This window comes from Scardinius erythrophthalmus (assembly GCF_964197995.2).
Source record: "Scardinius erythrophthalmus genome assembly, chromosome: 14".
NCBI lineage: Eukaryota > Metazoa > Chordata > Actinopteri > Cypriniformes > Leuciscidae > Scardinius > Scardinius erythrophthalmus.
Window position 1 is genome coordinate 24,691,272 of NC_138234.1, and position 11,483 is coordinate 24,702,754.

At 36.0% G+C, this 11,483-nt stretch overlaps 1 long non-coding RNA gene across 1 annotated transcript; it reads right to left on the bottom strand.

The window, feature by feature from the left end:
- Positions 1-5,868: 5,868 nt before the first annotated feature.
- LOC308701609 lies at positions 5,869-10,707 on the bottom strand. Its single transcript, XR_014031476.1, has 3 exons — positions 10,569-10,707; positions 8,058-8,097; positions 5,869-7,966 (listed from the first exon to the last, which is right to left on the bottom strand). It is a non-coding gene; the product is annotated as an uncharacterized lncRNA (long non-coding RNA).
- Between the last annotated feature and the right edge of the window lie 776 nt (positions 10,708-11,483).

An 11,483-nucleotide genomic window follows, 5' to 3' on the forward strand; every position in this document is an offset into this window, starting at 1 on the left:
ACAGATAAAAAATCTAAACCTGACGCCTTCTGCTAGAAATCTTATAATGGGCCATGGTTGGATCTTCCATCAGGACAACGATCCAAAACAAACATCAAAATCAACACAAAAATGTGTTACGGAGCATAAAAAGAAGCTTCTGCCATGGCCGTCCCAGTTCCCTGACCTGATGAGTGGAGTGAACTGAAGAGAAGAAGCACAAACATGGATCTGGGAATCTGAAGGATCTGGAGAGATTCTGTAAGGAGGAATGGTCTCTGATCTCTTGTCAGTTATTCTCCAAACTCATCAGGCATTATAGGGGAAGACTCAGAGCAGTAAAAAATTTTACAGCCATCTTTGATCATATTTACCAGGGGTGCCATTAATTCTAACCACAACTGTGTGTATATATATATATATATATATATAGTATAGTTTTGCACTGGAATATATGTATTTATTTAGTATTAATAGAAAACTCTACTAATTAGGCAGGGTTAGCTGTTATTTCAGCATTTAAATGAATCTAATCAGTCCATCTGCTGTCATTAAAATTAGAAATCATTTCTAATATTAGTGTGTTCACTGTGAATCGGTCAGGAAAGATATATGCAATCTGTTTATAATTACTGATAAATAAAAGAAAAAACATGTTATTTCCTGAATTATTATAACAAAAACTGGAAATGCAACAAGTCTAATATTTATGTTTATAATCATCACCAGCATCAAACTAGAAATGAGGCATTTTCCATGAATAGGTTATTCAGCTATACTAATACCAAAGGTTTTTTGTTCCTCAACAAGTGGTTGATGAAGGTGGTGGTTAATACTTATTGTGAACCTCAGAAGGTAAAAACTACATTTTACATTTTTATTGTCTATTCATTTTATATGTAGTTTGCAATTTTTGCAACCCTGTTACCAATAAATTATATTTAAATTGTCTAAAAATAATTTGAATACAATTTGTCGCTGCAATTTCATACCAATAAGCATGAAATAAACATAAAAGAAAGAAAAAAAAAGAATGGGTAACAGGGTTGCACTAAATGCCTAAATGAAGCTGTTACTCAGTAACTACATTTTTGGGGCTGATCAACATATTTCCCATGAATCAAATAAAAATAATTTCGCACAAAAACTTGGGTAACAGTTTTGTGCTTGATGATTGAAGTCAACACTACAATTTGTATAAACATTTTGAAAATTGAATGAATTGAATAATCTCACTTGCTTCTCTGCATGCTGTAGAAAGACTTAGATGTGTTATGTAAAAACAAGGTGTAACAGTGTAATTATACTTATATGACTGAGTAACGAGTAATACTAATTAACTTGATGTACTTACTATAGAGTAAGAGTTTGTTTTAGGGTTAGTTGCCTAATTTAAAGTAATTATAGTAACTACATGTGTAAAAAGGACATTGTAAAATAAAATAAAGTGTTACCAAAAGTAGTTTGACTTCTAATAATTCTCAAAAAAAAAATGTTTGCCTCTAATGCAAAAAACAACAACAAAGTGTACCACATGGAAACTGCCTTTAACTTTAACATCATTAAACTGGTTTTCTATGGTGAAATTTTATACCTTTTGTTTGTTCTTTTCCTTTTTTTCAAATCCAAATTTCGGCTGAATTTTATTTCCCTTTTCCTTGTCTTTTTTATCTCAATGTTCTCCAACTCCACCCTATTATGATGCCAGGCCAAAAGCAAAACAAGGATGAAGCGATGGACTACATCAGTGATCTGTACCTTAAAGAAGCTTCAAGCCGTGAAAAACGAAACCAAGAACGCAAGCAAATTTACAAACACTTTACCTGTGCAACCGACACTGACAACATCCGCAAGGTCTTCTACGACGTCAAGAAAACGGTTCTCATCAAGGAATTGCAGTCTTACGGTATGCTTTAAGATAATGAGGGGCTTCATCTGAACTGCTTCCTGGAAAGACAAATAACAGGGTTGACTGGATATGTCTATGAATGTATATAGCTAATCTGAACTCTACTGACTGATTCATTGCATTCAGAAATATTTTGTTTAATTTTTTATACCATTAAATGCAAAATGGGACTTTCTGACTGTCATTACACTGAAATAAATTAGCATATTCTGTTGAAAAAGAATATCACAAAATATCAATAACTGAAAATAATGAGGCACTACTGGTTATGCGTATAAGACAATATGCAGGGATTTCAAGAAATGGACAAAATGTCCCCTTGTTATAGTATAATGTTAGATTGTCCCTGAAATGTATATACTGCAAGTCTCTTTGAATAAAAACGGTTTGCTAAATGACAATTAATCAAGTATTCCATGCTTTTGTTTTTTACATCGCTTTAACTCATCAAACTAAGTTATTCAAGATTCAACTCATTTTTTTAAGTCAATTTAATGTAATTTAAGTTGAAATGACTTAAACATCCAAGTTGTTTGTACTTAAACATTAAAGAAATCAATACTTCTATTCAGCAAGTAAATTGATCAAAAGTGACAGAAATTGTAGAGTAATGATTCTGAAAATTCAGCTTTGAATCACAGGAATACATTACATTTTAAAATATAATAACATTTACGTTCTGAAAAAGTTATTTTAAATTGTGATGATATTCCACAATATTACTGTTTTTACTTTGTATATGATCAAATATATGCAGCCTTGGTGAGTATAAGAGACTTCTTTCAATCACATTTAAAAAATCTTATGGACCACAAACCTTTGAACGGTAGTGTTGGCCTATATCATACAATTATATACAATATTATAATAATAGTATAATATTAAAGAAGTGTAAAAGTCTGTGGAATAGCACAACAATTTATTAATATATGATTTAAAATGAACGTATGTTTTGAGACTACAAGACAACAGAAATAGACACCTGTATTAAAGGATAACTGTCACCAAAATGCAACCTAGAGTCTTTTTGTGAATCTAGCCGAGGCAAACTTTCGTGTAAAAGCATAATTAGAATGGAAACGCCACTTTTAAGTTTGACCGTATTTTCGTTTTCGGTCAAATTGCCTTTTGAATGGGAGTGCTTGGGGCTGCATAAAAAATCGCTATTTTTAAAACACTAATAAGGCTCGACACAACATGAAACTCGAAGTATCACCAGGGGCTCTACACATGAACTCGTGCATTGAGAACATTGTTTGTGTACACAGAGTTTACTAAAAAGAAAGATTTTGAACAACTCACTGTAGCTGTGTCCGCTGGCATTTTGACAGTCAAAAATAGTTGATCTCCGAATGTGACTGACTCTGAATTTTAGTTTTGTTTCTTATATGAGGATCCTTTTTCAAATACAAGGTCAATATTGATTTTAACTAACGACAAAAACAACAAATTATCCGTGAATTTATCCATTACCATCTTTACTCTCCTCCCTGTTACGTTGCATTCGGAGATCGACTATTTTTGACTGTCAAAATGACGGCGGACACAGCTACAGTTGTTCAAAATCTTTCTTTTTAGTAAACTGTAAACACAAACTGTGTACACAATGTTCTCAATGCTCGAGTTCATGTGTAGAGCCCCTGGTGATACTTCGAGTTTCATGCTGTGTCGAGCCTTCGTAGTGTTTTAAAAATAGCGATTTTTGATGCTGCCCCTAGCACTCCCATTCAAAAGGCAATTTGACTGAAAACGAAAATACGGTCAAACTTAAAAGTGCAGTTTCCATTCTAATTACTCTTTTAAATGAAAGTTTGCCTCGGGTAGATTAACAAAAAGACCCTAGGTTGCATTTTGGCGACAGTTATCCTTTAATGCGGAAAGCATCCCGAGGGATCCGTTCAGCTCCATCATAACCCACTCAAGCTTGATATTCCTCTAACCCGCTTGCTTCACTTTCTCCTCTACACTACAATAACTTCCAGAGCCATAACCTATATTTGCAGAACCTACCAGGGGTCCAAGTGCTCTCTAAGCAATCTACAAGCTCTTTTCTATGGGTTTTAGACAGTAATAACAGGGTAGGTTGCAGGCCTTCAACTGGAATAACTGGAAAAATGACATCACACCAAATTTCACCTCTTCTCCTCTCTATTTATTTGATAAATGGGTGAAAGTACTTGAGCGCACATGCATGGGTGGTTGGATACTCATTACTATAGAGTCCACTTGTCACACTTGTACATGCTCTTTGTGACCCGAGTGAGAGAAGGGCCTCTAATTGCTTGTAATTTTAGCATGATGCAGAGCACAATCACATTCTCACATGCTTTTAGATGGTGTTTGAAAACAGACACTCTCACTTGCTGTGATTCACTACTCTCTATTTGTCTGATATGAATGTCTAACAAATGTCACAAGAGAATTTTGTCATTCTGAAAGCCATGAACATCATCATTTTGAGCATATCTCAAATGATGTACTTGTGTTTAATAGCATTCTGTAGTGGAAATAACTACGATAGAAATTTCATTTTTTGAATAAAATTTCTTTTTTTGCGCTATGTTGGCTTTGCAACCTGCAAAATCATGCTATGTTAGCAATGTGTTTAATCATGTTAGCAACATGTTTAAAACATGTTAGCAATGTGCTAAATCATACAAGACACATGCTCGCAATGTGTTAGTTCATGCTAGGAAAATGTTAAATCATGCTAGCAATATGTTTAAACATGCTAGCTATGTGCTAAATAATTCTGAAACATGCCAGCAATGTGTTAAATCATGGTAGCAACATGTTAAATCATGTTAGCAATGTGCTAAATCATGCTAGCAACATGTTTAAAACATGTTAGCAATGTGTTTAATCATGTTTAAAACATGTTAGCAATGTGCTAAATCATACAAGACACATGCTCGCAGTGTGTTAATTCATGCTAGGAAAATTATAAATCATGCAAGCAACATGTTTAAACATGCTAGCTATGTGCTGAATAATTCTGAAACATGCCAGCAATGTGTTAAATCATGGTAGCAACATGTTAAATCATGTTAATAACATGCATACATGTTAAAGTCATGCTAGCAACAATGTCAAATCATGCTACAATGTGCTAATTTATGTTATAAACATGCCTGCAATGTACAAAATCATGCTAAAACATGTTAGCGACTTGAAGCATGCTAGCAATGTGACAAAACCTCTTTGAGTAAAACCTTCTATTTTCAAGCTTATTTTAAGGCATTATCAAGCCAACATCAACGTTTTTCACCAAACTTTAATCATCTAGTCTTAAAGCTAGTGTTTTAGCTGCCCTAAATACACTAACTATTGAATAATATTTTGACAATTTTTGCATAATTAAAATTGTTAGTTAATGCAATGTGAGGCGCTATTTAACAAATTGAATAAAATAAATATTAAATAAAATAAATGAATAACTTAAAAATACAAAAAAAAAAATCAATAATGATGATGCAAATTTCAGGAACTTTTGCTTGGTTAATCACGAATGGCAAGTAAAGCTCAGGTCAGTTTAGACAAACGTACAATTGTATTTTTTCCTACTCAGTTTCATCTCCCACTGGGTTGCAATCACTTTGAGACCTCTAAAGAAAACGCAACAGATTGGAAATGCTCAGTGTCATTTTTGTAATGAGCCGCCCCATACACTGATTAGCTCATCTGGAAATGCATTCCATGGCCTGCTGACAATCACCCTAAGCAAGCTGTTCAAGCTCACATCTAGAATCTAGACCTTTCCTAAATCCCCAGACCAATTTAAGATGAAATTAGGTGAGAGAAGTCCGAAGATGAAAGCAACGAGGACAGCAGTTCGGAGTGAACATGGATGTCTCGGCTGCTTTCTTGGGTTTGGTGAGAGCCACACAAAGGATGGTCCACAATCTTGTTGAGTATGTCAATTTTTCTAGCAAAATATATGGAGATGAAAAGTGTAAGCCAAATTTATGTAAAAACAACTGAAAATAATGACAAAGGCTTTATTGAAATATTACTAATTTCAGCACATCAGCCATATAGTCGTGGCCAAAAGTGATGTCTTCACCCTTTATTCTAATATTATTCAAAATGAGTTAAAGATGTTGTAAGCATATTGCATATAGTTGTGCTTGAAGTCAATTGTTGTATTTGTTATAACGCAATGAAACATACCAAATTGAGCCGACATCATTTTTGGCCAGGCTGTCATACAAAGAAAATATGAACACATTGAGAGATTGATTGCCTGATTGCAGCAGCTGCTGCTGCTTTTATTCCTTCTGCTGCTGTAGATTATTACTGCTGCTGCTTATATTGGTGCTGCTGTAGATTATTACTGCTACTGCTTTTATTCCTTCTGCTGCTGTAGATTATTACTGCTGCTGCTTATATTGCTGCTGCTGTAGATTATTACTGCTGCTGCTTTTATTGCTTCTGCTGCTGTAGATTATTGCTGCTGCTGCTGCTGCTGCTTTTATTGCTGCTGCTGTAGATTATTGCTGCTGCTGCTTTTATTGATTCTGCTGCTGTAGATTATTGCTGCTGCTGTAGATTATTGCTGCTGCTGCTTTTATTGCTTCTGCTGCTGCTGCTTTTATTGCTTCTGCTGCTGTAGATTATTGCTGCTGCTTTTATTGCTGCTGCTGTAGATTATTGCTGCTGCTGCTTTTATTGATTCTGCTGCTGTAGATTATTGCTGCTGCTGCTGCTTTTATTGCTTCTGCTGCTGTAGATTATTGCTGCTGCTGCTTTTATTGCTTCTGCTGCTGCTGCTTTTATTGCTTCTGCTGCTGTAGATTATTGTTGCTGCTGCTGCTGCTTTTATTGCTGCTGCTGTAGATTATTGCTGCTGCTGCTTTTATTGATTCTGCTGCTGTAGATTATTGCTGCTGCTGTAGATTATTGCTGCTGCTGTAGATTATTGCTGCTGCTGCTGCTGCTGCTTTTATTGCTTCTGCTGCTGCTGCTGCTTTTATTGCTTCTGCTGCTGTAGATTGCTGCTGCTTTTATTGCTGCTGCTGTAGATTATTGCTGCTGCTGCTGCTGCTGCTTTTATTGATTCTGATGCTGTAGATTATTGCTGCTGCTGCTGCTGCTTTTATTGCTTCTGCTGCTGTAGATTATTGCTGCTGCTGTAGATTATTGCTGCTGCTGCTGTAGATTATTGCTGCTGCTGTAGATTATTACTGCTGCTGCTTATATTGGTGCTGCTGTAGATTATTACTGCTACTGCTTTTATTCCTTCTGCTGCTGTAGATTATTACTGCTGCTGCTTATATTGCTGCTGCTGTAGATTATTACTGCTGCTGCTTTTATTGCTTCTGCTGCTTTTATTGATTCTGCTGCTGTAGATTATTGCTGCTGCTGTAGATTATTGCTGCTGCTGCTTTTATTGCTTCTGCTGCTGCTGCTTTTATTGCTTCTGCTGCTGTAGATTATTGCTGCTGCTTTTATTGCTGCTGCTGTAGATTATTGCTGCTGCTGCTGCTTTTATTGATTCTGCTGCTGTAGATTATTGCTGCTGCTGCTGCTTTTATTGCTTCTGCTGCTGTAGATTATTGCTGCTGCTGCTTTTATTGCTTCTGCTGCTGCTGCTTTTATTGCTTCTGCTGCTGTAGATTATTGCTGCTGCTGCTGCTGCTTTTATTGCTGCTGCTGCTTTTATTGATTCTGCTGCTGTAGATTATTGCTGCTGCTGTAGATTATTGCTGCTGCTGTAGATTATTGCTGCTGCTGCTGCTGCTTTTATTGCTTCTGCTGCTGCTGCTGCTTTTATTGCTTCTGCTGCTGTAGATTGCTGCTGCTTTTATTGCTGCTGCTGTAGATTATTGCTGCTGCTGCTGCTTTTATTGATTCTGATGCTGTAGATTATTGCTGCTGCTGCTGCTTTTATTGCTTCTGCTGCTGTAGATTATTGCTGCTGCTGTAGATTATTGCTGCTGCTGCTGTAGATTATTGCTGCTGCTGCTGCTGCTGCAGGTTATTGCTGCTGCTGTAGATTATTGCTGCTGCTGCTGCTGCTGCTTTTATTGGTGCTGCTGCTGTAGATTATTGCTGCAGCTTTTATTGCTCCTGCTATTTCTGTAGATTATTGCAGATTATATATCAAATCATATGTATATTTACAGCACATATTCTATTTAGTATGTATATACAGTACGTTATATTGCACCTTGCTTATGGTTGTCCTTTAATTGGTTGAAATTAAGTTGCTAAAAAGATAGAAAGAAAATTGATTTTGCAGGAGAATTCAACATAAAGTGCATAAAAACACTGGTAACACTTTACAATAATGTTTCATTAGTTACCATTAGTCAACTACTTTAGCTAACATGAATTAAGAATGAACAAGACTTTTACAGCATTTACTAATCTAAATTAATGTTAATTTCAACATTATTAAAATCAAAAGTTTTATTTGTCAACATTAGTTAGTGCCAATGGCGCCACCAGGGGGTGGCCAGGGGTGGCCGTGGCCTTGGCCGACTCCTGGCCACCCCGCTGGCCAGTATAAATTTTAGTAGCATCAGTTATGCACTTCATCCCTAATGCACAGCCAGGCAGGCTGCTCTAGACCTTCGATCGCACACAGTAGCCAGTACTCCCCCGCCCATAGACTGTAAGAAAATAGCCCCCGCCCCTCCGTCAATGCCGCTGTTGCGCGCTCAGACAGCAACAGCTCAGCGCGTGCCCGTCGGTCAACAATTTCAAAATAAGTTAAGAAAGAAGACGAAGAAGACTACCTCGTCAGTTTGGGTGACAAAGTCATCTGAAGTCATTCCATAGCTTAATGTGAGGGACTGAAGTCTATTTACATCATTTAAGTTTATGGAAACTCGTTTTCCCTCCTCTGTGGCGGTCAATCATTCTCCATTCAGTATTCAAACAGCGCGCGCGCCTCTTCCGGTTGGACGCACGGTAAAACTCTCCAATATGATATATTCACATTATAATGCATTATCTGTAGATAAAAGATTGTGGATTTGCATAAAATCACTGTTGGAGTTTGTTGCTGTTTTTAAACGACTCACTACCGTGTGCTTGTATCACACACATCACAAGGACTATGAATCGGCATCAAACGCACAATAACTGGAATTTAAAACTGTGAAACAAATGATCAATAAACTGTTGGACAGATAGACACTAGGATTTGTTCGCTCGACATTTCTTTGCTTTGTGCCGTGAACTTTTAAGTGCGCACTTGTTCAGCGCAGCGCTGCACACTGTGACTCCATGTTGCTTTGAGCTCATCATTCTGCACCCGCGATGCGCATACCCGCTTTGTGCGCTCTGTTTTGAAGCATTTCATATTATCATGGTTTTGCGCACTGAAAGATTATTAAAAGCCTATATTTTTTATACCTAGCCTGCTCAATACATTTAAAATATGCATAATTGAATTGTATATTATTTCTTTGTAGTGTAGGCTATATAAATATATACACTTCTGAATTATTGACATTAATATATAAATATAATATATTTGTATCTGCCAGTATCTGCTTTTCCCCAGTAACTGTTTTGTTTGCAATAAATGTACACCTTATGCCAAATATAATTGCAAAATAAAATTTACTGTTATTAGTCTATGCATATTATATCATTAGTAACATTAAATATAACACAATAAACCATCATATAGTATATCAGTAGGAGTTTCCTTAAGTCTTTCTGATAGTTTTCTACAGGCCGGTTTACTACAACAGTAGAAAACAATTCTGAAATTATGGTTTATAGTTTTGGTGTGCCACCCCAAGATTTTAAGTGACCCCATCTGGCCACCCCCATGAAAAATTTCTGGAGGCGCCACTGGTTAGTGCACTGTGAACTAACATGAACAAACAATGAACGACTGTATTTTTTAATTAAATTATTTTTTAATTTTTAATTAACGACTGTATTTATTAACTAATATTAACAAAATATTTATAAATACTGTAACAAATATTATGTTCATTGTTAGTTAATATATTAACTAATGAAACCTTATTGTAAAGTGTTACCAAAACAGCTATATAGATGTAAATAGGGTAACACTTTATTTTACAGTGTCCTTGTTACATATGTTACATGCACTTAGTAATAACTATAAATTATACATAATTACATGCAACTAACCCTCAACCAAATCCTAATCCTACCATAACCCTATAGTAAGTACATGTAGCCTAGTTGCTTAATATTACTCAGTACTTAAATATATAATTACACTGTAACAATGACACCTTAAAATAAAGTGTAACCGTAAATAGTAAATACACTGAAAACATAATTTTCTTTCTTGGTCTATTTTTAAGAATTATCGGAAGAATACGCAAACATAATGATCAGTGCACACCTTGACCTTGACTCACTGGAGCATCTGCTATCATTCAAAGTGTCATGAAAGATTTGCTCAGCCGATTAGCATGCGAATGTACACAAGGAGCAAGTCAGACCAGCCTGAAAATACTTCCTTATTGATTTATGAACAGAAGATACTGAAGCGCTGTAAAGCGTTCTGCCAGAAACGCACCTAATTGCATGTTTTCAGATGTTCAGGGTGATGTTTGATACAGCCGACTGTTTTTATCATGGTAAATGTTCAATAGTTTATACCAAAATACCACAGCCATGGTAAACAATTATGAGTAAAGCCTAATAATAGGCATATTCGCAGACATGGCACCAGTTTACCTACCCACGCGCACTAATAGACAGCGAGCCGGAAACGCGCACTGAAGTGCGTCTTGATGTGTGATCCGGCGGCACTGGTGACTGTCATTCTCCGTTAGTTGAGCTGACACTCTCCCCGCTGGGCACCTCGTGTGTGCGTGTGTATCAGCTTCCTACAAGCGACAGCCGTGGCACAGCCAGCCTCACTGGCCCTGTCAGAGCTCAGGACGCCTCGTTAGATCTGCTTGCCACTCCGACAAACTCTGCTGCCCTTCTCCATTGCCTGAGTCAGGGTGATAATAGTCTGAATTTAACAACATAGTTCAAGAGAGAAAATCTGTCATAATTTACTCACAGTGTTCCAAACCTGAGCATTCTTTCTTTTGTTGAACATAGAAGAAAATGTTCGACAGAATGTCCAAGCTACACTTTTCAGTACAATGAAAATGACAACAAGCACAACAAAAATACCATAACATTTATATTTCATGTGTTTTGAAGCTAAGCAAAAAGGACAAAAAGCACAAAAAAAAATTATAATATAAAATGTCAATTATGACATGTCGCAATTGACATAAAAGACAATAATGAGATCGAAATGATCAAAAGATCATAATTATGATATAAAATTCAAAATTATTACAATTTACATGCATAGAAAAAAGTCAGTATTAGCCTATGAGATGCAAAGTCATAATTATGACCAAAAAATCAAAATTATGAGATAAAAAGCTACAATTATAACCAACATTTCAACGTTTATGACTTTTATCTCAATTTCGACATTTTATCGACATCTAATAATTGACTTAGTATGTCATAATTTCAACTTTCTATCTCATTATTATGAATTAGGGTACGTTTACACTACAACAATGTACTAAAACGAAAACGTTTTTCCTTTGCTTTTTTCGTGTACAGCGTTTTTGACAAAATTTTG